The sequence below is a fragment of the Gopherus flavomarginatus genome (genome assembly GCF_025201925.1).
Source record: "Gopherus flavomarginatus isolate rGopFla2 chromosome 13 unlocalized genomic scaffold, rGopFla2.mat.asm SUPER_13_unloc_1, whole genome shotgun sequence".
Lineage (NCBI taxonomy): Eukaryota > Metazoa > Chordata > Testudines > Testudinidae > Gopherus > Gopherus flavomarginatus.
The window spans coordinates 4296742-4323009 of record NW_026114609.1 but is presented as its reverse complement, the minus strand read 5'-3'; the positions used below and the strand labels follow the sequence as shown (position 1 = coordinate 4323009).

Genomic DNA, 26268 nt, shown 5'->3' with positions numbered 1-26268 from the left:
AGGGTCAAATGGTGCCTGGAATCCTTAAGAAGAATCCACCCCACCGAGTACAACGCTTGCTGATACTGGCTCTTAATCCCACTGAGAATGTTTTGGGGTCACTCCTTGCCTTTATCAACCTAGGGGATTAAAAGATGAGCAATTAACAGTGGTGTAGTTGGTTAGTGCACAGTACTTATAGAGCAGTACTGAGAGGAACTATGCTGAGGTTATGAGTTCAAGCCTCACCTAGAGCACTGGTTTTCATCAGCCAAATGGCTTCACCCCCTCATTTGGCCCTAGGGAAAGTAGAATTCCAGCCCTGGGGACATTGAAGCAGGGTAGGAATCAAAAATGCCCCCTTCCCTTATTAGCTCCTCTCCAGAGTGCAGGTCAGAATCTACAATCCTTTCTCCCCCACCAGCCCCTGTGCCAGGATCCCTCAAGCAGAGCCTGGAGTCCTGCCCATCCTTGACCACTGAGCCTGGAGGGAGAGGAGCAAGGAGCCATTGTTAGAGGGCTTTGGCTTTCCCTTCCCCTACCCACTTCCCTGGCTTTTGTCGCACAGACAGCAAGCAGCAAAAGACCAGAAGTCCGAAGCGCAGACAAAGGGATGTTTACTGGGGTTAGTTTCCAAGCAAGCAGATTCCAAAGCCCTTCATACCAGTCAGGCTGATCTCTATACACCGACAGAGTCTGTTCCCCTGTGTTCCCTGCCCAGCTCTGACACCACAGAGCGTTTACCCCACATCCCTACAGACAATTCTTTCCTGGGTGCTGGCTGGTGAGTCTTGCTCACATGCTCAGGGTTTAGCTGATCACCATATTTGAGGTCAGGAAGAAATTTTCCTCCAGGGCAGATTGGCAGAGACCCTGGGGGGGTTTCACTTTTCTCTGCAGCGTGAGGCACGGGTCACTTGCTGGATGATTCTCTGCACCCTGAAGTCTTTAAACAACGAGTTGAGGACTTCAATAGCTCAGACATAGGTCAGGGGTTTGTTACAGGACTGGGTGGGTGAGAGTCTGTGGCCTGCGTTGTGCAGGAGGTCAGACTAGATGATCATAATGGTCCCTTCTGACCTTAAAATCTATGAGTCTATGAGCTCTGACACTGCAGAGTGTTTACCTCACGTCCCCCTTCCCAGCTCCGACACTGCAGAGCCTTGCCTGTGTCCCTGTTCCCCGTTCCCTATTCCTACCCCCCGTTAGCAAGCATGATGCCAATTTCCCCACCCACTGCCTCTTTGACCCCAGTTTATACAGTAATATTCTCAGCGAGACCTTAACCAATCATTTTACTGAAATGTAATTAACCAATTCTAACCTATTGTAACAGAATTCTCTAACCAATTACATCCCACTCCCCTAATTAACTTACACCCAGCAAAATTAATTCTGCTGCAGACAGAAAGAATAAGAGGACCAGACAGATTGACAACAGAAAAGCTGGGGCCATAAAGATAAACCCTACAGAAATGACGGTTTCACAACCACAACCATTGAGAAGGGATTTCTTGCCAGACCGGATGCTCCCTTAAGATCTGGTTCTTTATCTGGTGGTGATGGGCACTATTGGGACAGGATCGTCTTCCTAACAGCCCAACCCCACCTTAGTTCAGTGTGGCGGGTTTGGGAGGTGAGGATGTGACCCTTCACTTCCCAGCATATGGCTGCCCCTGCTGTTTAGCCAAAGGCCTTAGCCTACTGTCAAGGATTTTTCCCCACTCTGAACTTTAGGGTACAGACCTGGGGGACCTGCATGGACTCTTCTAAGCTTAATTACTAGCTTAGATCTGGCAACACTGCCACCATCCAGAAGTTATTGTCTGGATCACTCACTGTCCCCCCAAAACATTCCCCTCCCTGGGCACCCTTGAGAGGCTTCAGCAATTCCCTGGTGAACACAGATCCAAACCCCTTGGATCTTAAAATAAGGAGAAATTAATCATCCCCATTCCTTTCCCCCCACCAATCCCTGGTGAGTCCAGACCCAATCCCCTTGGATCTTAAAACAAGGAAAAATCAATCAGGTTCTTAAAAGAAAAAACTTGTAATTAAAGAAAGAAAGATAAAAATCCTCTCTGTAAAATCAGGATGGAAAATACTTTACAGGGTACTCAGATTTATATAGCCCAGAGGAAACCCCTCTAGCCTTAGGTTCAAAGTTACAGCAAGCAGAGGTAAAATCCTCTCAGGAAACAAGGATCATTTACAAGTTGAGAAAACAAAAATAAGACTAACACGCCTTGCCTGGCTAATTACTTACAAGTTTGAAACATGAGAGACTGATTCAGAAAGATTTGGAGAGCCTGGATGGACGTCTGGTCCCTCTTAGTCCCAAGAGCGAACAACCCCCAAAACAAAGAGCACAAACAAAGACTTCCCTCCACCAAGATTTGAAAGTATCTTGTCCCCCTATTGGTCATCTGGTCAGGTGTCAGCTAGGTTTATGGAGCTTCTTAACCCTTTACAGGTAAAAGAGACATTAACCCTTAACTATCTGTTTATGACACCTACGAACAAGGGCTCAGACTCTCCTAGGGAGAGAAGGCCCAGACACAGGCAGACTGGGATTTTGGTTCTTTGGTTTATACCCTTGTCACTAGCTAAGTGATAAAAATACACCTAAATTCTTAAAGTCTAGGCCTGAACAAGCAGCCTGAATAGCTCTATTCTAACAGCCATCGGTAACTGTGGAAAAATGATCTATTCGGGGTTGTCTCCAGACATTTTGGTTCCCTACACAGCACCCCGTCCCCCAGCCCGAGCTGGCAGAGCGGTGCAGGCTGGGGCCAGGTCACCCAACTCCCCCTCCACAGCCCCCTGCCCCAGCTCACCTCCACTCCACCGCCTCCCCTGAATGCGATTTTTAGTGCCCCCAACCACTTAGCACCATAGGCGGCTGACTAGTTCACCTAGCGGTTGCACCGGCCCTAGACACTGCCTGTCAGCAGGATTTCTCCTCCTCCTCAGTGAGACTAAATCTCCGCACCTAAAGAGCCAGTCCATCTGCTGCACCACAATCCCTCATGCCTGAGACTCCCTGCCAAAGCCCTGCACTCGGCTCCAGATAATTAAGTCTCACATCTCACTGGGAACTCCACTTCTTGTGCCCAGAGAGTCTCGGCCCCCCTCAGTAGCTGACCTGAGAAACACAATGTCTCCATAAGCAGCAAAGAGTCGTGTGGCACCTTATAGACTAACAGACGTACTGGAGCATGAGCTTTCATGGATGAATCCCCACTTTGTCGGATGTATTAGTGTCTGCCTTTTCCAAAGAAATTCCTGGAGGGCCTTTTCTTGTGTGATCACGTGGCCTAATGGATAAGGCTTCTGACCTCAGATGAGATCATTGAGGGTTTGAGTCCCTTCATGGTTGTGCTGGTGCACTTTTACCTTCGTGCTGAAAGTCCTGCTCCCTTCAGGGCTGGAACCTCTTCTTGGCTGCTCAGACCAATGCTCTGCCTTCAGCTAGAGCCCTGGGAAGGAGTTGGGGGTTGGGTGTCACAAAGGCTGGGGCAGAAGTCTCAGGTGCTTCCAGTCTAGCCTTTGCCCTTCCTGACTTGACAAAGAAAAGGGGCGGCTGCCCGGGCTAGTGTGTAGAGCAGTTTCCCCCTTCCAAATGTGCGCCAGTCCCTGTGTTTGAGGGGGTTTGCTATATAGCACCTTCGGAGCCTGGGTGTTTCTCTGCTTCTCGCCAGCTCAGGAAAAGCCTCTTGGGGAAAAATCTCCTGCCCCACTGCAAAAGTGAGCACCTTGAGTGGGACCAGTCAGAGGCCCCACCATGGAGTCTGGCCCTGCCTTCCTACCATCTTGTGATGTTGGCCACAGAGCATCAGCAGCTGCCCCGTGTGCTGGTGACCTTCAGTGGGTGTTCAGCATGGCAGGGAGAAGGCTGGCTGGGTGTTTTTGTGCATGTTTGAAGGCCACACCTAGGCATGGTCCTGCCCTCCTCTAGCCCTGACCTCAGTTGCTCTGTGGCTTTTAAGCCTTCCCTTGGAGCTGTCAGCACCACCTGCCTCTGCTCTAGGTGCCCAGAGGAGGAGAGGTGTGTGGGGTCACTTTTACAGATGCCCCTTCCCTGGTACTGCCCTGGCTCAGCTGCTCAGAGGAGCTTCCATCCCCCAATCCCTGCCTAGCAGCCCTCTGGCACCATTCCTGAGGGCTACCCTGCCTCACTTTCTTCCTACCATATTGGGAAAGACAGTTCTCATTATTAAGGGTCAGGTGGGCCAACTAGGGGTGGAAGCCCATTCAATGTTTTCCTACTGCAGAGCCCAAGATCAGTAACTTAGTTTGGGTGCAAGCACTGCTGTGCTCCCAGAAAACAAGCCACCCCTTCACAAAGAGGAACGACAGGGCCTGCCAAAGCCTGGGATTGAACCAGGGACTTTTAGATCTTTAGTCTAATGCTCTCCCAACTGAGCTACTTTGGCAGCTGCATGACAGCCTTTTGGCCTGTTGCTTCTCTGTCTGGGATGTTTTTGTCAGCAGTTGCACACAAAAAGGAGAGGAAAACAAACGGCTGCTTCATACCCCCACCGGAGGAACCGGGCACCTTTAGCTGTGGTGAGTAAGAAGTGTCTGTTGGCTGGCAGGGCTTGTTCCCGAGCAGCTGGAACAGCAGCTGCTGCCTCCCTCCAGGCTGTGGGAAATGCTCATTGACTGGCTGCATGGGCGGATGCTGCTCCGTGCTCTGGAAAGCATCTGTATTGCTCTGTCAACCCCCCATCTTCACTGTGCCAGTCTGGTAAGGTCCCAAGTGCCCCCTCCGGCCTGGCAGCTGAGAGTCTGTGCAGACATCAACCCCCCTGCCAGCCCCACAGGCAGCAGCAGTGCCAGCCCCACCCCCCAGCACCACAGGGGCACTCAATGCACTTCCTGTGGGGAAATGGCTCCTTGGCATCCTGCTGCTAGAGAGACAGGAGAGAGCAGTGTCTGGCTCACCTTGGGGGAGAGAAGAGACCTGATGAGTGTGGATCTCCCTCAGCCTCCCCCGCAATGCTGGTCAGTTGTATTGTCACTGTCATAGCCAGCGTTTTCCTTCAGCGCTGGCCCTAGAGGGGCCTGGGGTCAAGGACAAATCCCCTCTTTCATCCCCATGCCTTGCCCCACCCGTCCCATCTCTTCCCACCCTGCAACTTCCTGCACCATTCCTCAACCTCCCCAACCTCTTCCCGTCCCTGCTCATCCCCCTCCCCACCCAGTGCCTCCTGAACCCCACTGATCACTGGCAAGTGGGAGGTGCTCAAGGGGAATAGGAGGAGCTTGTCAGCAAGGCCTGTAGTGGGCAGGGGAGGAGCTGGCTGCCAGTGAGTCCTGAGTACCTATTTTTTCTCAGCTGGTTCTTCAGCCCCATAGCTCCCATGGAGTCGCTGACTTGGCTTCCTTCGTACTCTAGAGAGAGGAGCAGAACCAGGGCTATGGCTGATCTATGGGGCACCAGGTGAGTGGCAGAGGCTTCAGGTGCTGAGAGTTTGCCTGACCCCCCAGGGACACAGTGTGAGTGGTGCCCCAGGGATCTCTATGAAAGGAGCAGAACAGGATTTACTTGGGGTGGGGAAAGAATTGAAAACGTCTCAGGAGGTGGTACAGAGGTGTTGCCCGTGTGAGAGACTGGCCAAAACACAGGCAATGCTGTGAGCAGGATTCAAACCTGCACAGGAAAACCCTATTATACTTCGACTCCCACATCTTAACCACTTGGCTATCATAGCTGTGAGTGAAAAACTGCCCCAATGCTAGAGAAACTGGTAAAGGATCACAATGCTCAGGCGTGAAGTCATCTGAACTACAGAATTCCCACTGCAAACCTGGCTCCCAAAGCACAGGGGGGATTTGGGGTTTGTTCTCTTTGCCTAGCCATGTGCAGTCGCACAGAGAGTGCGTTTAAAAGTCTCCCCTCCCACACAGCAGGAATGGGAAATGATTCTCAACTTGAAGCCTGATGTAAGGTGACCAGACGTCCCGATTTTATCAGGACTGTCCTGATATTTTCTTGTTTGTCCCGCATCCCGACCGATGTTTGGTCGGGACCCTGGACAAACAAATAACTTTGTCCTCTTCTCCGGCACACAGGCATAGTCTGGAGGGATACTTGCCCCCCCCAACTCCAACCCCTCATTCCAAACTACCTGACCACTGAAGGAAGGGGTGTTGGGGAAATTCGGGGAAGGGGGTGCACAGCCGCCTGGCTGGGGGGCGTAAAGGGAATGCCCAGTTTCACTGAATTGAGTCTCCTACTGCAGCACCTCAGTAGGTTACATCAGAGAGGAGCTGCAGAGTCTAGGCAGTGGGATGCCTGTGCCTTTAAGAGCCCAGCCCTGGGAAGCCCATGCTGAGAGGTGCTGCCTGTGAGAAGGGAAATAAAAAATCCCTCTGCTCCCCCCACCCATGTTTGCAAACACTGGAGTCTCAGCCCACCAGGATAACTGTTACCCCTCTGTCCCTGCCTGTGCCAGGGTTTAACCATCTGGCAGCGCCTCCCCCTGGGCTTAACTCCGGCTCCTTCTCCCCTCCCTGACTTTGCCCTTCAGTCCCTCTCCTAACTCTGCCTCCAGCTGCTTGACCCCCCGACCAGTCAATTTCCACTCCCTGCTCAGACCCTGGCCACCCCTTCCTCTGATTTGCCCTCCTTTGCCCCTTTTTAATCCCTGTAAAAAGTAGGGGGTGCTGGGTCCCATTCTCTGAAGGGAGGGCTGGGCGCCTGGCCCCTGCCTGCCCAGTGCTCAAAGTGCCCCATGATCTTGTGGATGTTTGCTGAGTGCTGCAGGGTCACCCGAAGGGGGAGAGAGATGCAGTTAGGAGGTGATGCAGCCAAGGGTGCCTCACCCAACACTGAGATGCAGCCACCTCTGGGGTGAGTTACACAAGTCAGCAAATGAATTTGGAACAAGAAATGCACTGAAAGGACCGAGGCAGCTGCAGGAGGTGGAGAAAACCAGAAAAAGCAGTATCCCTGGATCCCAGCCCTGCCCCTCCCCTAATCTACCCCCTAACCTCCACACCCCTCCCACATGTGAGGGGAGAACCCAGGAGTCCTGGTCCCCAGCCTTGCCACTCCCATATTTTGATATGGCTACATCCAACAGCTGCCCCCACAATTGCAGAGCAGTGCCATGGGGCACACTGCGGCCTGCCTGTTTGCACAGGATGGGCAATGCCAGTGCCCCAGGGTGAGGAGAGACGATGCTAAGGGAGAAGCAGGCAGCAGACAGCTCCCATGACAGAGAAGGAAATGCTAGGGGGTGCTATGCTGCAAGGAGTGAAGGGGGTTGGCAGGGAATGGGAGGATCTTCCCTCACACCAGGTGTGTCTGTCTCCCTCCCAATTCCTCCCCAGCCCTACCCCAGCCCAGGCTAATCCCGGCCCAGCTACCAGGGTTAAATTTGACCTGGATTCCCCAGTTGCTGGGGGTGGGGCGTGGGGCTGGGAAGAATGAGCCTCTACTCCCCCTTCCCCAGACACAGTTGCATGGGCACAGACCAAAGGAGCCTGCAGCACTGCTGCCTAGAGGAAACTGAGGCACCAGCCACTGACAGACACATCATGGCTCTCCTCATCCTCATCCTCTTTTCCATATACAACCTGGTCAGGAGAGGGGGGGTAAACTCAGGGCAGTTGCATAGTTAACCTGTGGAACTCCTTGCAAGAGGATGTTGTGAAGGCCAAGACTATAACAGGGTTCAAAAAAGAACTAGATAAGTTTATGGTGGATAGGTCCATCAAGGGCTATTAGCCAGGGTGGGCAGGGATGGTGCCTGTAGCCTCTGTTTGCCAGAAGCTGGGAATGGGCAATAGGGGATGGATCACTTGATGATTCCCTGTTCTGTTCATTCCCTCTGGGGCACCTGGCACTGGCCACTGTCAGAAGACAGGAGGATACTGGGCTAGATGGACTTTGCGTCTGAACCAGTCTGGCCGTTCTTATGTCTCCCTTGGCGCAGCAGTGACACCCAGTGGGCAGTCAGAGTAATGCACAGAAGGTGTTTTGCTTGGTGCAGCAGTGACACCCAGTGGCCAATCAGGGTAACACACAGAGCATGTTTCCCTTGGAGCAGCAGTGACACCTCGTGGTCATTCAGGGTAATGCACAGAAGGTGTTTCCCTTGATACAGCAGTGACACCCAGTGGTCAGGTGGCGTAATGCACAGCGTGTGTCTGCCCTCTACAAGCAGTGACACCCACGGACCAGTCACGGTATGGCACATAGTGTGTTTCCCACCAATCTGGGAATGTTTCCCATGGAGCATGTTTCCCATGGAGCAGCAGTGACACCCAGTGACCAGCAGGGGTGGCATCAGACTCTTCTCCTTTAGTGGGGGACTGAGATGGGCTAGACAAAAAAATTTGAGGGGCTGTGCCCCCCATCACCTGGCCCCACCCTTCACGGGGGCCATGACTCTGCTCCTTCTCAGTTAAAGGACAGGCTCATCTCCTCTCCCCCGGGCCAGGATTTACAGCAATACAAACTTTATTATAATAAAATAGTAAACATAGTTTACTTTAAATATTCTAAATCTGTCCAAATTTTAGTACTGAATCCAAAGTTCTCTTAAAGATCCCATCAGTAACCAAAACCTAAATGGAAACCAAAAACAAGGCTTAATTTAAAACCCAAACATTAAGAAAAACTTGGTTTGTAAAAATAAAAACTAACAAATGCTGTAAATTAATAATTTCAACATTTTATCAAAAAAGTGTGCTACAGCAGAATGATAAAATAACATCAAATAAATAAGCATGACCACTAAAACCTCCTATAAAGGAACTGAATCCTTGAATACTGGTCAAATCTGTATAAAATATGCAGAACTATGTCAAAACTGGTGTTGCAGGACAGCCATTCGATCCAGCAAATGTCAATTAAAAGCTCCAGTCCAACTAAAAAAACCAAAACAACCCAATAAACCAAAATGGTCACAGCCTGAAACAAACCTACACAGAAGCAAAATTAAACCTATACCAACGCAGGAACAAACGATGTAAATTTCTAATTCTAACTTCTTGTTTCTCCCACGAGGAAGGTGTTTTGCACCCCAGTAACCAGAGTGTCACTGCAGCTTTCCTTTCACTAAATAAGATTTTTACCAAATATAAATTGCCCTCCAATTTCTCTAAGAGAAATTGAAATTGTATCTTTGCACTAATAGCCCAAGTGTGCAAGTCCATCCTCTCAGAGCAGCCCCACACCCTGAGGCCAGGGGAGAATCCCAACTGGTTTGTGCATTTGTAACCCTGGGGCCTGAAGCTGATGAGAGAAAGGGAAGTGAGCGATCTTGGAGCTTTCTGATACCACGTGCTGGGAGCGCAGGGAATTGACTGAGTGACATCCTGGCTAATTTTCACCTTGTTCTGGGCCAGCAGGCTCCACTGGAGAAGTCGGGAGTGACTTGACCATGACAGCACCCTATTTACATATTAAAAGCTGGCATTTTGGGGCCAATGGGGTGAAATGTGAGTACTTTTGGGGTTGGGACCCACATGAGAAGGGATGTGGACAAACTGGAGAGAGTCCAGCAGAGGGCAATAAAAATGATTAGGGAACTGGAGCACATGACTTACAAGGAACTACAGGCCATATCCTGTATGTTAAGCTAAGGCAAAGTTAGCATACCTATGTTGTGACCTTTTACTAAGAAAGGAAAATTGACCTTTATCTTGTTACTTAAATAGATAAGTACCTATTCCTGTCTAAGACCTTTACCTAGACCAATCGACAATGGAGAATGGCATAGGGTTTTTTTCAGTGTTGTACCCACAGATTTAACAGGTACTCCACAAGGGAACTTATGTGCATATGTACATGTCATCACCAAGCACAAACATACTAGCCTATGAAGTAAACGTACCCTAATATTTTGTGGGTGAGGAATGAAATTTGGGCATAGGAGGAAGGATTTCCGGCCCTTGTGCCCTGTAAAAGAGGTAACCCACCTCGCTAGAGCACTTTGCTCTATCATTCTGACTTACTTCCTCCACTCTCTCTCTATGTACTATCAGCAGGCTGTACTTGTTCTTAAACTTTAAGTTTCAAGGGAACTAGGCTAAGTTCGGTTTCCCTAAGTTTTTATTCTTTGTTTATTAGGTTTTGATTTTAGCTTGAACATAGTCAAATGAACCCTAAGTAACATTAGCTCAGGGGTCGGCAACCTTTCAGAAGCGGTGTGCCGAGTCTTCAGTTATTCACTCTAATGTAAGGTTTTGCGTGCCGATAATACATGTTAACATTTTTTAGAAGGTCTCTCTCTATAAGTCTGTATATTATATAACTAAAATAGTGTTGTATTGTAAAATAAACAGGGTTTTCAAAATGTCTAAGAAGCTTCATTTAAAATGAAATTAAAATGTTGATCTCATGCTGCTGGCCCGCTCAGCCTGCTGCTGGTCTGGGGTTCTGTTGACCTAGGCCGGCAGCGGGCTGAGCGGGGCCTGCGGCCGGGACCCCGGCTGGCAAGGGTCCTCAGCCAGAACCCCAAACCAGCAGTGGGCTGTGCGGGGCTGGCGGCCAGGACCCAGAGGGCTGGGGGCAGAGGGCTGGGGTCAGGGCTGGGTATGTGAGGGGGTGTAGGTGTCAGGGCAGAGGGGGCGCTGGGAATGGGTGGGGGTGCAAGAGTCAGGGCTAGGGTTGTGGGTGGTGGTGGGGGGATGAAGGAGTCAAGGAGAGGGCTAGGTATGTATGAAGGTATGTATGAGACGTAACTGATGAAAGAGTTACAAATGACTGGAAACCATACTCTTAGTACAAACCAAATGGTAAGACAGACAACACCACTTTTCTTCGCTGCTCTTCAACCACGATATTCTCCCCAAAGGAAGCGCCACCGTTCCTGGAGGTTCAGTGCCGCAATAACAGGGCGCTGAGTGCAGTGGATGCAGGAAGCTGCTGTTCCATTTCCCGCTTCCCAAAAATCAGTTTCATAGCTAGTCCTGAGATAGAGGAAGTAGAAGTTCTTAAAGTGGTAAGAACAGATTTAAAACTTTGATTCCAGTGAATGTTAAAATGATCTAAAATACAGGTTAATGAAAACATTTCTAGCCCTCTGCACAGAACATTTAAATTATCCCCAAATAGCAAGTTTTGGTTTAAAAAGTCATAAAAGGCACATCCTCCAGAATCTGACACTTGGTGAAAGCTAAGTCTCAAACCCACCACTGATTCGGGGGCTGTGCCCTGCTTCTCAACAGTCTGGCCTAAGATTGCCACTCACAGTCAAGAGCTATTCCAGAGAGCTCAAGCCCCTCCTTCTCCTGGATCAGTAACCCTTTAGCAGATAGGAAAGAAAAGGTAGGAATCAATGGCCTACTTTTACTACTGAAAGTGGTAAATAGCAGGCTTCTAAAGTAGAAAATGAAACAGAGAGATAGATTGACCAGCCTTTCAATTCATTATGCTTTAGAACTCATGTGCCTTGTCTAGCAAGAATGATTTAGGCTACGGTTAGTCCATCAATCATGAAATGCCAAGTACCTTTCTGCTGTCCTTCATTCATATAACCACTATAACTACACTTTATTGCTCCTGCCCTAATAACGAAGAGACTAGGGATCCCACAGCAGCTGAAGTCATGATTTGGACAAGCAATCATGCAATGCAGGGTGGATGTGACCATGCAAATTACATCAGCCCCAAAAGTCCTTTACAACAGATCACCAACAAATGTCAGGGTAGAGTTCAAACTGACCCTGCTTACATCCTCTCCCCAGCCAAGGATTTGTGGTTCCCACAAATCACACTCTGTATACCACCTCATTGATATTGAATGCTGAAGTCACAGCTAGCAAAAGTAGCCACCCATCTCTGCCCTGTAGCATCCAGCTTAGCCCTTGTTAACACGTAAGTCAGTGGATTGTTATCGGTTGTCTGTCCATACTTGAAACTGAGCACCATATAAGTAGTCTCGAAATTTCTCAGTGATGGCTCATTTCTTGGGGAATGTTACTGTTGTTCTCTTAGCCGGAGATGAAGTAAAATCTGGTTCTGATACTGAGTTCCTCTTACAATTTGAGCCAGTCTTGTCTGATCCATCTGCTCAGCAGTCACTGCTCCCCTCATGACAGCTCTCAGAAGCGATCTCTCCAGCCTCGGTATATAGGCGGAAGCCTTCTCGCCCCTTAGCTGTTGGGAATTAAGGAACTTACAGTAGCTGTCTTCAGAGCCCTCTATGCTCCCAAACATGTGATCAAGGGCCTCTAGGCAGTCTTTCACACTGACCCCAGGGTCAATGAGCTTCAGGGTGCAAATCGCATCTAATGCTGGGCCCATAAGGCTCTCTAGTAGACATCTGTGCTTTTCTGCATTGGGCATCTGCATCGGGTATGGCCCATTCCTGCACCATTTCAGTGGTGTGCTCTAACCAGGGTTCAAACTCCTCTTCACCAGCAAATAACCTGAACATACAACAAGAGTCTGATGTAGCATGGGACAGCACAACCTTTTCCAATGTTTGCCCCAGTGCTTTTGCCCAATCGTTGGCTGAGGCTGCGGCTCCTGAGCTAGAGGCTGTTGAGCCTGGGTCCAACAAACCTAACATATTAGCCATTATACAAACAGTCATTTCCTCAAAATATAAACACGATAGTTTCCCAATGTAGTAGATCGCTCAACAGGTGCTTGACAGGGATACTGACCCAGGGATCACGGACGAGCCCCCCAAAATGGAACCCTTCTGCCCGTCAGAGTTGGCAGCAACAAGTGCCGGGGTCAGTATCTAGGGGTTCTGTTTCAATAACACAATGCAAAACTGGCTTGAGCCTCCACCCGCTGACTCCGGACAATTATACACCACCCCCTGGGTGCCTCTAAGAGGCAATACTTCCCCTCTCGCAAGCGCAGTCTGAGTGTAGCAAAAGCCTTTTAATAAAGGAGGGAACCAATGTAGCGTTATGTGGGGAAACACCACAAACAGGCTCCATAACAAAAATCATGAGAAAAAGATCCACCCCAATTAAGTTTGTCGTGTCTTTTTCCCCTCAGGGTCTTAAGTCCAGCAACCCAACAGTCACCCCACCCACAGTTTCTGTCCTTGGTCAGTGCAGCCCCAGAGTTCAGAAGTTTATCTGCAGACTTTACCTCCCAGCCTGAGTGGAACCGGGGGGAGGCATGGGGAGGCATCTTACATGTTCCGCTGCTTGTGTTGATGGCTGATTGCCACACCTCTCCATGGGGTTCTGCTGCAGTCTCCACCACTGGCTGCTCTTCTCCGCCAGCCATCCATCTAGCCGCTCCTCTCCACCAGCCTTCCTGCTAGCTGCTCCTCTCCACCAGCCTTCCAGCTAGCTGCTCCTCTCCACCAGCCTTCCAGTTAGCCGCTCCTCTCTGAGCTGGGCACTGCAGGGAGCTCAGAAAGGAGCCATCTCCAGATGAGACCAGTGGATCTCAGCCTGTCTGGGTTTAAGACCTCAGTTCCCTGTAAGCTGTGCAGCCATGCAGCAGGCTCTCAAGGGCAGTGCAGGCTGGGAGAGGAGCCCTTCCCCTGTCCCAGCCCAGGCACACCAGAGCTGTGGGAGAGAGGAGTCCATGGCCCAGCCTGGCCCAGCCGAGGCCCTCCAGAGGAGCCCCTCCCTCCATCCAGGCCCACCGGAGCTCCTGCAGGGGGGGAGAGGTGCATCTCACCTGGCCCCTAGCTGCTCTGGTGAGAGGGGGATGGGAGAAGTCCTCCCCCTCTGCAGCCCTGGGGCAGCCGGCACCCCAACCCCTCACTCCCCCACCACAACCCTCTGCCCTAGCCTGACTCCCCTCTCGTACCTCAATCCCCTCTTCCCTGGCCTCACCCCAGAACCTGCTCCCCCAACCAGAGCCCTCATCCCCCTCAGCCCAACCCTCTGCCCTAACCCTGAGCCCTCTCCTGCATCCCGAACCTCTCATTCCAACCCCACCCTGGAGCTGCACCCCCAGAGCCAGTGCCCTTATCCCTCTGCACCCCAACTCTCTGCCCCATGTCGCTTGATTTAGGGTATACTAATAATATTAATTAGGATAATATGGTGGAAATTTAATGTATTAGTTTACTTTTAATTGTATTTAATTTAATTAGTAATATGAATACTAATTAATTATCAGTATTATTAATATGGGTTTTAGGCTTGCCAATCTGTTTGACCAGAAGATGAAAGTTCTTATCCTGAATCAGGCTCCACAGAATTTACAAAGGACCCTTGGGGATATGACAGGAAACTCACAGTGAGACAGATTATAGCCTTAAAGACCTTTTTATTAAAATCAGTGAAATAGTAAGTAAATAGTAAAATAAGCAGAGGTACAAAGTTACAGTTGCATTACTGCTATTCAGAAGATACATATGGCATTCTATGCAACAAAGTTTGGTTAATATACTCACACCCTTCCCTGATAACCTGGTGGTAAGAGACACAGGACCAGCCTTGCAGTTCAGGTTTCTCAATTCTTGAGTGAAAGATGTAGTGCTTAGAAAAAGCGAATGTTACGTAGGGTTTACTTGACTAAGTTAAACTTAAAATCAAAACCTAATAAACAAAGACTAAAAACTTTGGGAAACCAAGCTTAGCCTAGTTCCCTTGAAACGTAAAGGTTAAGAAGACCAAGTACAGCCTACTGATAGTAGATAGATAGAATAGAGAGAAAAAGTGGAGGAAGTAAGTCAAAATGATAGAGTGAAGTGCTCTAGCAAGGTGAGTCACCTCTTTTATAGGGCACAAGTGCCAGAAATCCTTCCTCCTATGCCCAAATTTCATTCCTCACACACAAAACATTAGGGTACGCTTACTTCACAGGCTAGTATGTTTGTGCATATTGATGATATGTGCATACACACAGAAGTTCCCTTGTGGTGTACCTATTAAGTCTGTGGGTACAAGACTGAACCCCCCCCCATGCCATTCTCCATTGTCGATTGGTCTAGGTAAAGGTCTTAGACAGGCATGGGTACTTATGTATTTAAGTAACAAGATAAAGGTCAACTTTGCTTTCTGAGTAAAAGGTCATAACGTAGATATGATAACTTTGCCTTAGCTTAACATACAGGATATGGCCTGTAGTAGGTCCCTTGCATTACAGTCAAACTTACTTTCATATAAATCTATAAACCTATTACAATAAGCCAAATACTTAAACTATAAGAAAAGATATATATGTGCAAGCAAGCAGGTTAGTCCTATAGGCTACACCCAGCCCTTAGTCCCCTCCTTTATCCTGAACCCCTTATCCCAAGCCCACTGTGCCCACACCCCCAGCCAGAGCCCTCACCCTCCCACAAACCAACCCTCTGCCCCAGTCCTGAGCCCCCTCCCACAGTCCAAACCCCTCAGCCACACCCCACCACACATCACCTCCATATTGGTACACCTAAAAAATTTAATTCCACACATGGACGTTAACAAATTAAAGAGAACATTGCTCAGGGCCCATTTGTAAATCATAGAATATCGGGGTTGGAAGAGATCTCAGGAGCTCATCTACTCCGACCCCCTGCTCAAAGCAGGACCAATACCAACTAAATCATCCCAACCAAAGTTTTGTCAAGCCTGACCTTAAAAAACCTCTAAGGATGGCTATTCCATCACCTCCCTAGGTAACCCATTCCAGTGCTTCATCACCCTCCTAGCAAAATAGTGTTTCCTAATATCCAACCAACCTAGACGTCCCCCATTGCAACTTGAGACGATTGCTCCTTGTTCTGTCATCTGCCACCACCGAGAACAGCCGAGCTCCATCCTCTTCAGAACCCCGCTTCAGGTAGTTGAAGGCTGCTATCAAATCCCCCGTCACTCTTCTCTTCTGCAGACTAAATAACCCCAGTTCCCTCAGCCTCTCCTCATAAATATGTGCCCCAGCCCCCTAATCATTTTTGCTGCCTGCCACTGGACTCCCCAATTTGTTCACATCCCTTCGCATGTGGGTCCCCACCCCAAACGTACTCACCGGCTTTTAATATGCAAATAGGGTGCTGCCATTGTCAGGTCACTCCCCAGCTCGTCAATGGAGCTGCTGCCAGAGAACAAGGTGGTAGTTAAATTAGCAGGGAGATCACTCGGTCAATTCCCTCTGCGCACCAGTAGGTGGCATTGGAAAAAATCTGTAGTAACAGCCTGGTTACTGGGGTGCAAAACACTTTCCTCCTGGGAGAAACAAGAAGTTAGAATTAGAAATTTACATTGTTTGTTCCAGTGTTGGTACAGGTTTAATTTTGCTTCTGTGTAGGTTTTTTTTAGGCAGGCTGTGACTATTTTGATTTATTGGTTTAGGAATTTTTTTTTTTAGTTGGAGTGGAGCTTTTCATCGCCATTTGCTGGATGGAATGGCTGACCTGCAATACCGGTTTTGACATAGTTCTGCATATTTTATACAGATTTGGCTAGTATTCAAGTATTCAATTCCTTTATAGGAGGTTTAATGGTTGGGCTTTTTTATTTTATATTATTTTATCATCCTGCTGTAGCACACTTTTTTGAAAAAAATTTGAAATTATTAATGTATGGGATTTGTTAGTTTTTATTTTTAAAAACAAAGTTTTTTAATGTTTGGGTTTTAAATTAAGCATTGTTTTTGGTTTCAATTTTTCATTTAGGTTTTGGTTTCTGAAGGGTTATTTAAGAGGATTTTGAATTTAATACTAAAACTTGGACAGCTATAGATTATTTATTTAGAGTAAGCCTGTTTACTATTTTATTTTAATAAAGATTGTATTGCTGTAAACCCTGGCGAGGAAAGGAGCCTGGCTTTTAACTGAGAAGGAGCAGAGGCATGGCCCCCATGAAGAGTGGGGCCAGGTGATCGGGGCACAGCTCCCAATTTTTTTGTCTAGCCCACCTCAGTCCCCCACCAAATGGGAAAAGGCTGATGCCACCACTGCTGGTCACTGGGTGTCACTGCTACTTCCTGGGAAACATGCTCTGCGCATTACTCAGATTTGTGGGAAACACACTCTGTGCATTACTACCGTGACTGGTCCGTGGGTGTCACTGCTCCTAGAAGGCAGACACACGCTGTGCATTACACCACCTGGCCACTGGGTGTCACTGCTGTATCAAGGGAAACACCTTCTGTGCATTACCCTGAATCACCACGAGGTGTCACTGCTGCTCCAAGGGAAACATACTCAGTGCATTACTCTGATTGCCCACTGGGTGTCACTGCTGCTCCAAGGGAGACATAAGAGCGGCCAGACTGGTTCAGACGCAAAGTCCATCTAGCCCAGTATCCTCCTGTCTGCTGACAGTGGCCAGTGCCAGGTGCCCCAGAGGGAATGAACAGAGCAGGGAATCATCAAGTGATCCGTCCCCTATTGCCCATTCCCAGCTTCTGGCAAACAGAGGCTACAGGCACCATCCCTGCCCACCCTGGCTAATAGCCCTTGATGGATCTATCCACCATAAACTTATCTAGTTCTTTTTTGAACCCTGTTATAGTCTTGTCCTTCACAACATCCTCTGGTTGACTATGCAACTGCCCTGAGTTTAGCCCCTCCCCCCCGGGTTGTATATGGAAAAGAGGATGAGGATGAGGAGATCCATGATGTGTCTATCACTGTCTGGTGCCTCAGTTTCCTCTAGGCAGCAGTGCTGCAGGCTCGTTTGGTCACTTCCCATGCAACTGTCTCAGAGGAAGGAGGAGTAGAGGCTCTTGCTCCTCAGCTCCCATGCCACCAGCAACTGGGGAATCCAGGCCAAATGTAACCCTGGTAGCTAGGCAGGGATTAGCCTGGGCCAGGGTAGGGCTAGGGAGGAATTGTTGGGGGAAGAGACAGATGCACCCACTGTGAGGGGAGATCCTCCCACTCCCTGCCAACCCCCCTCACTCCTTGAAGCACGGCACCCCCTAGCATTTCTTTCTCTGTCGAGGGGGCTGTCTGCAGCGTGCTTCTCCCTTAGCATCATCTCTCTCCACCCGGGGCACTGATGTCACATGTCCTGTGCAAACAGGCAGGCCTCGGTGTGCTCCATGGCACTGCCCTGCAATTGGGGGGCGGGGGGCAGCTGTTGGATGGAGCCATATTGAAATATGGGGGAGGGGCAGGGCTGGGATCCAGGGATACTGCTATTTCTGGTTTTCTCCTGCAGCTGCCTCGGTCCTTTCAGTGCGTTTCCTCTTCCAAATTAATTTGCTGACTTGTTCAACCCACCCTAGAGGTGGCTGCATCTCAGTGTTGGGTGAGGCATCCTTGGCTGCATCACCTCCTAACCGCGTCCCTCTCCCTCCTGCAGGTGACCCTGCAGCACTCACCAAACATCCGCAAGATCATGGGGCACTTTGAGCACTGGGCAGGCGGGGGCCAGGCACCAAACCCCCCCCCAAAGAATGGGACCCAGCACTCCCTACTTTTTACAGGGATTAAAACGGGGCAAAGGATGGCAAATCAGAGGAGGGGAAAGAAGGGCAAATCAGAGGAGTGGGTGGCCAGGGTCTGAGCAGGGGAGGGAACTGACTGGTCACGGGGGGTCAAGGAAGTGGAGGCAGAGTTAGGAGAGGGACTGAAGGGCAAAATCAGGGAGGAGCCAGAGTTAAGCCCAGAGATGAGGCGCTGCCAGGGTTAAACCCCAGCACAGGCAGGGGCAGAGGGGTAACAGTTACCCCGGGGGGCTGAGACTCCAGTGTTTGTAAAAATAGGGCATGGGGGGAGCAGAGGGCTTTTTTATTTCCCCTCCCACAGGCAGCACCTCTCAGCATGGGCTTCCCAGGGCTGGGCTCTTAAAGGCACAGGCATCCCACTGCCTAGACACTGCAGCTCCTCTCTGATGTAACCTACTGAGGTGCTGCAGTAGGTGACTCAGGGCCGACTCCAGCCCCCAGCACACCAAGTGCGTGCTTGGGGCGGCATGCCGCGGGGAGCGCTCTGCCGGTTGCCGGGAGATCCACCGGAGCCGGGGGATCGGCGAGCAGCAGAGCGCCCCCTGCGACGTGCCGCCGTGCTTGGGGCGGCAAAATGGCTAGAACCGGCCCTGAGAAGACTTAATTCAGTGAAACCAGGCATTCCCTATATGCCGCCCCCCCAGCTAGGGGGCTGTACACCTCCTCCCCTGAATTTCCCCAACACTCCCCCCCCAGTGGAGAACTAATTTCATGCAGTGTTGCCAATGTTGTCATTGGCTGCAAGTTTGAATTGAAATTGAAACGTCAATACACACTGTAAAAGCAGATACAATGTATGAAAAACATTTGTACCTGAGAAAGTATAATAGGTTTTTAAAAAAGTCTGGACAAAGCCTGGTTTTGTCACACAGCTGTTGTTTTTGCTAACAATGTTGGTGCATTGGTTTTGGCAATGATGGCCAACCTTATAAAGTACAATTATGATTTGTAAGCAAGGTGTGAATGAGCTCTCCCCTGACAGCTAGTGACGAGCCAGGGTTAGGGGGAGGCTTTGGGACCAGACTGTATTTACATGAACTCACCTACTCTGCTGAGGTATCCAGCAGACAGAGCTGGGCTGCCTCTGCTCTAGGTGCCCGGAGGAGGGAAGGTGTGTGGGGCTCCAGCCTGGGACTCTTCCTCCCTCCTGCCAAGCCCTGACTATTAATTCCAGCCCTGGCACTCCTTTCTTCAAGCGCCATGTGGGCCAGAGGAAAAGTGTGGTGGGAAGCACAAGGGCCAAACTTGTGGGCATTAGATGAAGCAGCAAGAATCCCTACCATCAAGTCAAACTGCAGGACTGCAGACAGCAGAAGCCAGGGTGGCAAGTTCTCGAGCCCCAACCCATTGCAGCCATCCTGACCAGAGACCTGGCTCCAGCGGGTGTGAGTCACCCAGCAGCAGGGAAAAGACAGACTCACTCTTGCACAACTGGAGACAGGAAAGAGGAGCACTTTGAGCTCCAGGGCTTTACTGCAAACCAACACAAGGTCTGACTGAGATTTGAACTCAGATTGGCGGATTCAGAATCCTGGTTGCTGAGTGTTACATCATGGGACCAGCTTGTGTGGCCTTCTCTGCCCATCGGTGACCCTCACAGGGCTGGTTTGTGTAATGGGCCTGCTCTTGGCCCTTTATTAAAACTTGGTGGGAGGCGGGTTGGTTGGCCAGTTCCCAGTCCCAATAGAAGGGGGAAGGGCCAATGGGAAATCAGGACCCTGAGACTGACAGACCCCGGGGCAATGGGGAGAGGCCAAAGCTCAAAGTTAGCCGGACTGACAGGCCAGGCAATCAAATGAGGGAGTCCCATCCTCTGTGTGAGCTGCAACTGTCTGGGCCAGAGTGGGGCGGAGCTAAGGAGAGAGCAGGAGCCCAAGAAGATCAGGGAGCAGAGATGCACAGGTGTAGTGCCAGAAACTGCTACATGTAGGAATTCGCAACCTGTAGCAGTTACTGATACCTGAGGTTGTTCTTATTTGCTGACTTGTCCTAATTGGCTAAAACTTGACAGTGGTTTCTCTAGCAAAGACCAGTCCCTGTCCCCTTGGTCCAGATATTCTCATTCACATCAGGCTTCAAGTTGAGAATCATTTCCCATTCCTGCTCTGTGGGAGGGGAGACTTTTGAAGGTGCTCTCTGTGCAACTGCACATGGCTAAGCAAAGAGAACAAATCTCAAATCCCCCCTGTGCTTTGGGAGCCAGGTTTGCTGTGGGAAATCTTCAGGCCTGGGCATTGTGATTATTGACCAGTTCATTGTGATTATTTATTCTGTGGAACTGAAACCTTATTATGCTGATGGCTGAGTGGTTAAGGTGTTAGACTTGATAAATCCAATAGTATTCCTCTCCGTAGGTTTGAATCCTGCTCACAGCTTTCCACCCACGCAATACCTTTATACAAACTGATGCGCTCAATTCTCTCCCCACCCCCAGTAAATCCTGTTCTGCTCCTTTCATAGAGATGCCTGGGACACCACCTCACCCTGTGTCCCTGAGGTGTCAGGCAAACTCTCAGCACCAGAAGTCTCTGCCACTCACCTGGTTCTGCTCCTCTCTTTAGAGCATGAAAGGAGCCGAGTCAGTGAATGCATGGGTGCTACGGGGCTGCAAAACCAACAGGGGGGAAAAAATGGTGCTCAGCACCCACTGGCAGCCAGCTCTGCCCCTGCTTCGGGCCTTGTGGACAAGCTCCTGCTCTTCCCCTTCAGCACCTCCCCTTGCCAGTGGTCAGCTGTTCAGTGGGGTGCAGGGAGAGGAATGGAGCATGAAGATGCAGGGCAGGAAGGGGTGGGCCTTGGGGGAAGGAGTGGAGTGGGGAAGGGCAGAAAGGGGGGGATTTGTCCCAGGTCCTGCACCCCTCTAGGGCCAGCTCTGAAGGGAAGCACTGACTATTACAGTGGCAATAAAACTGACCAGCATTGCGGGGGAGACTGAAGATCAGCTCTCATCAGGTCTCTTCTCTCCCCCAAGGTGAGCCAGACACTGCTCTCTCCTGGCTCTCACACTAGCAGCAGGACGCCAAGGAGCCATTTCCCCACAGGAAGTGCATTGAGTGCCCCTGTGGTGCTGGGGGGGCTGGCGCTGCTGCTGCCTGTGGGGCTGGCAGGGGGGCTGATGTCTGCACAGACTCTCAGCTGCCAGGCCGGAGGGGGCACTCGAGACCTTACCAGACTGGCTCAGTGAAGATGGGGGGTTGACAGACCAATACAGACTTTCTCCAGAGCCCAGAGCAGCATTCACCCACGCAGCCAGGCAATGAGCATTTACCACAGCGTGGAGCCAAGGGGGAGGTGTCAGCTGCTGTTCCTGCTCCTCGAGGACAGGCCCTGTCAGCCAAGAGACACTTCTTACTCACCACAGCTAAGGTCGTCTGGTTCCTCTCGTGGGAGAAGTATGGAGCAGCCATTTGTTTTCCTGTTTGTGCTCCTCTGTGATGTGAAAATCGGGGAGGGGAGGTAGAAGCCCCACTTCCCTTCCTAAATGACGTCCAGTGGGGGAAGCCAGGATAACAAGGTGGGGCAGCAAGTGGTGGCCAGACTCTTACTGTCAGGGTCTAGTCTAGCTCATGGTCCAGCTCAAATTCCTCCCCACATCACTGGCCCCCAGTCCCCTTCTGCCACCAGGTCAACCCGGGAACTAAGGCAGGAAGGGTGTGAGGAAGCAAGTCAAGCTGAGCATGGCAGGCAAAAGCGACTCTTGTCTTCGTGGGCCACTCACAATGACGTCCTTTTTGTGTGCCATGGCCATGGCTGACAAAAACATCCCAGACCAAGACATAGCAGGCCAAAATGCCATCATCCAGGTGCCAAAATAGCTCAGTTGGGCAAGCATTAGCATGAAAATCTCAAAGTCCCTGGTTCAATCCTCAACTTTAACAGTCCTTTTGTCTTTCTGTGTGCGGTGGTGGCTTGTTTTCTGGGAGCGCAGCAGCACCTTTACCTGAGGTGAATCCCTGATTTTGAGATCCCCAGCAAGACAATGGAGCATGGACTTCTGCCCCAGTTGGCCCAGCTGACCTTTTAAAATCAGAGACGGGAGCTGTATTTCCCATGTGACTTATTGGTTGACCCAATATGGTGGGAAGAGAGTGAGGCAGGGTGGCCCTCGGAGATGGTGCCAGAGGGGGCAGGGACTGGGGACAAAAGCTCCTCTCCACAGCTGAGCGAGGGCAGTACTGGGGAAGGGGCATCTGTAAAAGTGTCCATGTGGAACGTGGCAGGGATTGGAGGGCCCAGGAGGAGATTGTAGGATGTTCAGTGACTTGGAGAAGCTGGACTTGGACATGGTGTGCATTCAGGAAATGCACATTAACAGCTTTAGGGTGGCTTGATGGGTAGAGGGTGATTGGAGGAAGGGCCTGTCTTTCTGGCCCTCCTGGCCAGGGAAGAATGATGAGGTTGGAGTCTTGTTCTTCACATTTGCAGTGCTCCATGGCACTTGTTACTGCTAGATTAGTGTCTTTGGTCCCCAGTTAAGGTGTGAAAGGAACTGGCTCCCTTCCTCTGGACTACACAGTGTTTGGTGTAGGGGGTGGATTTTCATTGTTTCAGATGGCCTGAGAACCGCTGGTCCCATTTTCCCAACTGTCAGAGGAAACTCTTCTATGATGACCACTCCCTGATGCAGGTTTGTAGTGAGGTCGGTTTCGAGGACATGTCTCTCCATAGTGGAACCAGTGGAGGGCAGGAGGTAGCCTCCAGTTCCTCTGATCTGAGCTCGCACCAGACACAGATGCGGTACACCTTTCTGCAGGGATAGGCCAGGAGTCACACTGATTTACGTGAAAGAGAGCACGTCGACAGCCCAGTTGCCACCCTCTTCCTCTTGCCCAGGTTTAATAGTCATGGATAGGCAGGAGGGAGGAAGAGTCCCAGGCTGGACCCCAGCACACCTCTCCTCCTCTGGGCATTTGGAGCAGAGGCAGCTGGTGCTGACAGCTCCAAGGGAAGGCTTAAAAGCCACAGAGCAACTGAGGGTGGGGCAAGAGGAGGGGAGGATTTCCCCCAAGAGGCTTTTCCCCAGCTGCTGAGAAGCACAGAAGTACCCGGTGTTTGCTCTTGCGGTGAAAGGGGTTAATATGTTTAGGCGGCCTGGCTAGCTCATCTGGCAGCACCTCTGGCTCTTACTCTGAAGGTTGAAATTACAATTCCCTGTCTGGGTGCTTGGGGCTCCTCTTCAACAATACAACACACAATCTGCTTAAGCCCCCACCCAGTAACCTGGGGAAACTAACCCTGGCCACTGGGTCCCTCTAAGAGGTGATACTTTCCCCACTCACACACACTGAATGTAGAAAAGAAACTTTAATCAAAAGGAGGAAAATCACCTTGTATTAACTTGAGAAAACACCACAATCAGGATTCATAACACAACACTATGAGCAAAACACTCATCCACAGTGCGCTGGGCAGTGGCCTTTTCCTTCGGGCTCTTAAATCCAGACACCAAAAGCTCTTTGGATGTGCCTCTCCCTCCACTGCACCTCACCCACAGCTGCTGCCCTGGATCAATGAAAACCCAGAGTTCACCTCTAACCTCCTGGGGGGAAAGCCCCTTTCTTTGTCAGCTGTCTGGCAACATTGCTGGCCACTTGCTGTTCCACCTTGTCACCGCTCTGCTGGCCACCCTCTCTGCTCTGGGACGTCTTGTGGTCCCTCCAGGAGCAGAACAGGCTCCCTAAAAGTAGTGGCCACCAGAGCACGAACAGTAGCTCCATCCCTTCCACTCGAGGCCACGCCCCTGCACCACTCCTTCTCCCCAAGGCCCCGCTCCTGTGCGGCCTCTTCCCCCCAAGACCCCACCTCCTGCTCTGCTCTCCGCCGCCTCCCCCCTCACTCGCCCTTATGGTCATTACAAAGTGGCAAGGCAGAGGTCTCCCATTTTGAAAAGTCCTGGGGTGTTGTTCCCCTCTGTTCAGGCACCCCTGGGGCCCTGCACTTCACACAGCTCTCCCTGATTTCAGCTGTTAGTGAGGGAGCCTCACTGCTGGCGCAGACTGGGTAGTTTGTTGGATGAGAGACACTGTCCCAAAGCAGGACTAATGCTTAGGCCTGGTTATCAGTGATTTCAGATCTGTTGGTCTGCAGCAAGACTTTATAGTGAGTCTTAATCAGCTCTGTTATTACACAGGGAAGAACAAAAGGGTGAAATGGTGCCTGGAAGCCTTAAGAAGAATCCACCCCACCAAGTACAACACTTGTCGCTACCTGCTCTCAACTCCACTGAGAATGTTTTGGGGTCACTACTCGCCTTTATCAACCTAAGGGTCTCAGAGCATCATCCTTAGCAGGTGTTCTAGTGGTACAATTGGTTAGTGCACAGTACTTATAGGGCAGTGCTGAGAGGAGCTATGCTGAGGTTGTGAGTTCAAACCTCTCCTGGAGCACTCTTTTCATTAACCACATGGCATCACCCCCTCATTTGGCCCTGGGGAATGTAGAATTCCAGCCCTGGGACATTGAGGCAGGGGAGGAGACAAAAATGCCCCCTTCACTTATTACTACCTCTCCAGAGCACAGGTCAGAATCTACAATCCTTTCTACCCCACCAGCCCCTGTGCCAGAATCCCTCAAGCAGAGCCTGGAGTCCTGCCCATGGCGTCTGTACCATTGACAAAGACTAAGTGACAGGGACAAAACACTCAAATCCAGCCTGGTGCAAGGAGCCAGGTTTGCTCTTCAAATTCTGTCGTTTGTACATTTCCAGGCCTGGGAATGTCCCACAACAGCATTTAATGGGAAGCTGCCTGCAGAACAGTTACACTGCACAGAGCTCCTGTGGAGGAGGGGTGGGAATTAGTAACATTTTGAGGATTGTTTGGGAAATTAGCCTTTTTTTGGTGAGGTTAATAACTATCTCCTCAACTTTATTTACTCAACTTAAAAATTGGTGTCACTTGATTTTTGCATCTCCTTGTGAAAATACAACTGACATGTGTGGCTTTCTACAGGGGGTCATGATGTTAAAGTTGGGGAATTCAGTTTCTGTACTTGTGGGGGGGGAGGTGTTACTTTTTTACAGCTGCTTCAAGGCCAGGCACACCGGGCTGTTAGCTGCACCCACTGTCCTTGCTAAGGGCCCCTGCTGAACCCTGGGGGCTGCACTGCAGTGCTGGGGTGACTCTGCAGGGGGAGAAGCTGCTAGGGAGCAATGTAGAGCACGATGATTCAGTTCTCACTGAATTGTCACTTCAAATTGTTTGCTCAGACCAGCTTCCCCAGCACACTCATGGCTGCGCATCAGTTTAAGTGTGTCCTTGGCTGAACAGCGAGAATTCCTGCCCATTTCCCTTCTGGCTGGAGCAGGATGAGAATGTGTTTGTGTGAACGACATTGCTATAGATTGTTGTTCATTCCCCACTCTGACAATTCAGACAGTCCCTTTCCTATTCGAATCTCCACCATAACATTCCAATAGCAGGGGGCAGGATTTCTCTGGGGCACTGAAATATTTCTGGGGGCTGGTGCATGAACTCAGCCTTGCATTCCACCCTTGATGTTTCCTGGACTAACAACAGCAGCAGAAAGAAAGAAAGAGCTGAGCCAATATCTCCCTGTCAGGGATGCAGGTGCCATGTCCCCTCTGTCTACCCATCGCCACTGCAGGAGAGAAGGGTTCACTGGAATCGAATGCCATGGCTCAGACCAGAGACACAGGGATGTTTTGCTGTTCACGGATCTGTGCAAAGAAATTGTATCTCTGTGTGAAATTGAGGCGGGAAATGCAACATCCACATGGTGGCCCAATGCCCTAACAAATGTGTGTGAAGGACTTGGGCTGAGAAATGATTTAATGAGGTTGTTTCAATTTATTGGCCTGATTACAACTATGGCTAAAAGCCCCCTGTAACTGGGGCTGCGGGTCGGGACAGGAAGTTCTGTGCAGAGTGTTCAGAGCTACCCTGTATCTGCCTTTTCTCTGCACCGTCCCTGCTCCCAGAATGCACCAGGCCCTGGACTGAACT

At 50.4% G+C, this 26268-nt stretch overlaps 1 long non-coding RNA gene and 1 other non-coding gene across 3 annotated transcripts in view; both read right to left on the bottom strand.

The window, feature by feature from the left end:
* The window catches only part of LOC127041005 (uncharacterized), a 367956-nt gene that overhangs the window by 30795 nt on the left and 310893 nt on the right, over positions 1-26268 (bottom strand). The window lies entirely within an intron of this gene.
* TRNAF-AAA (transfer RNA phenylalanine (anticodon AAA)) lies at positions 4343-4415 on the bottom strand. The gene has a single exon. It is a non-coding gene; the product is annotated as a tRNA-Phe (tRNA).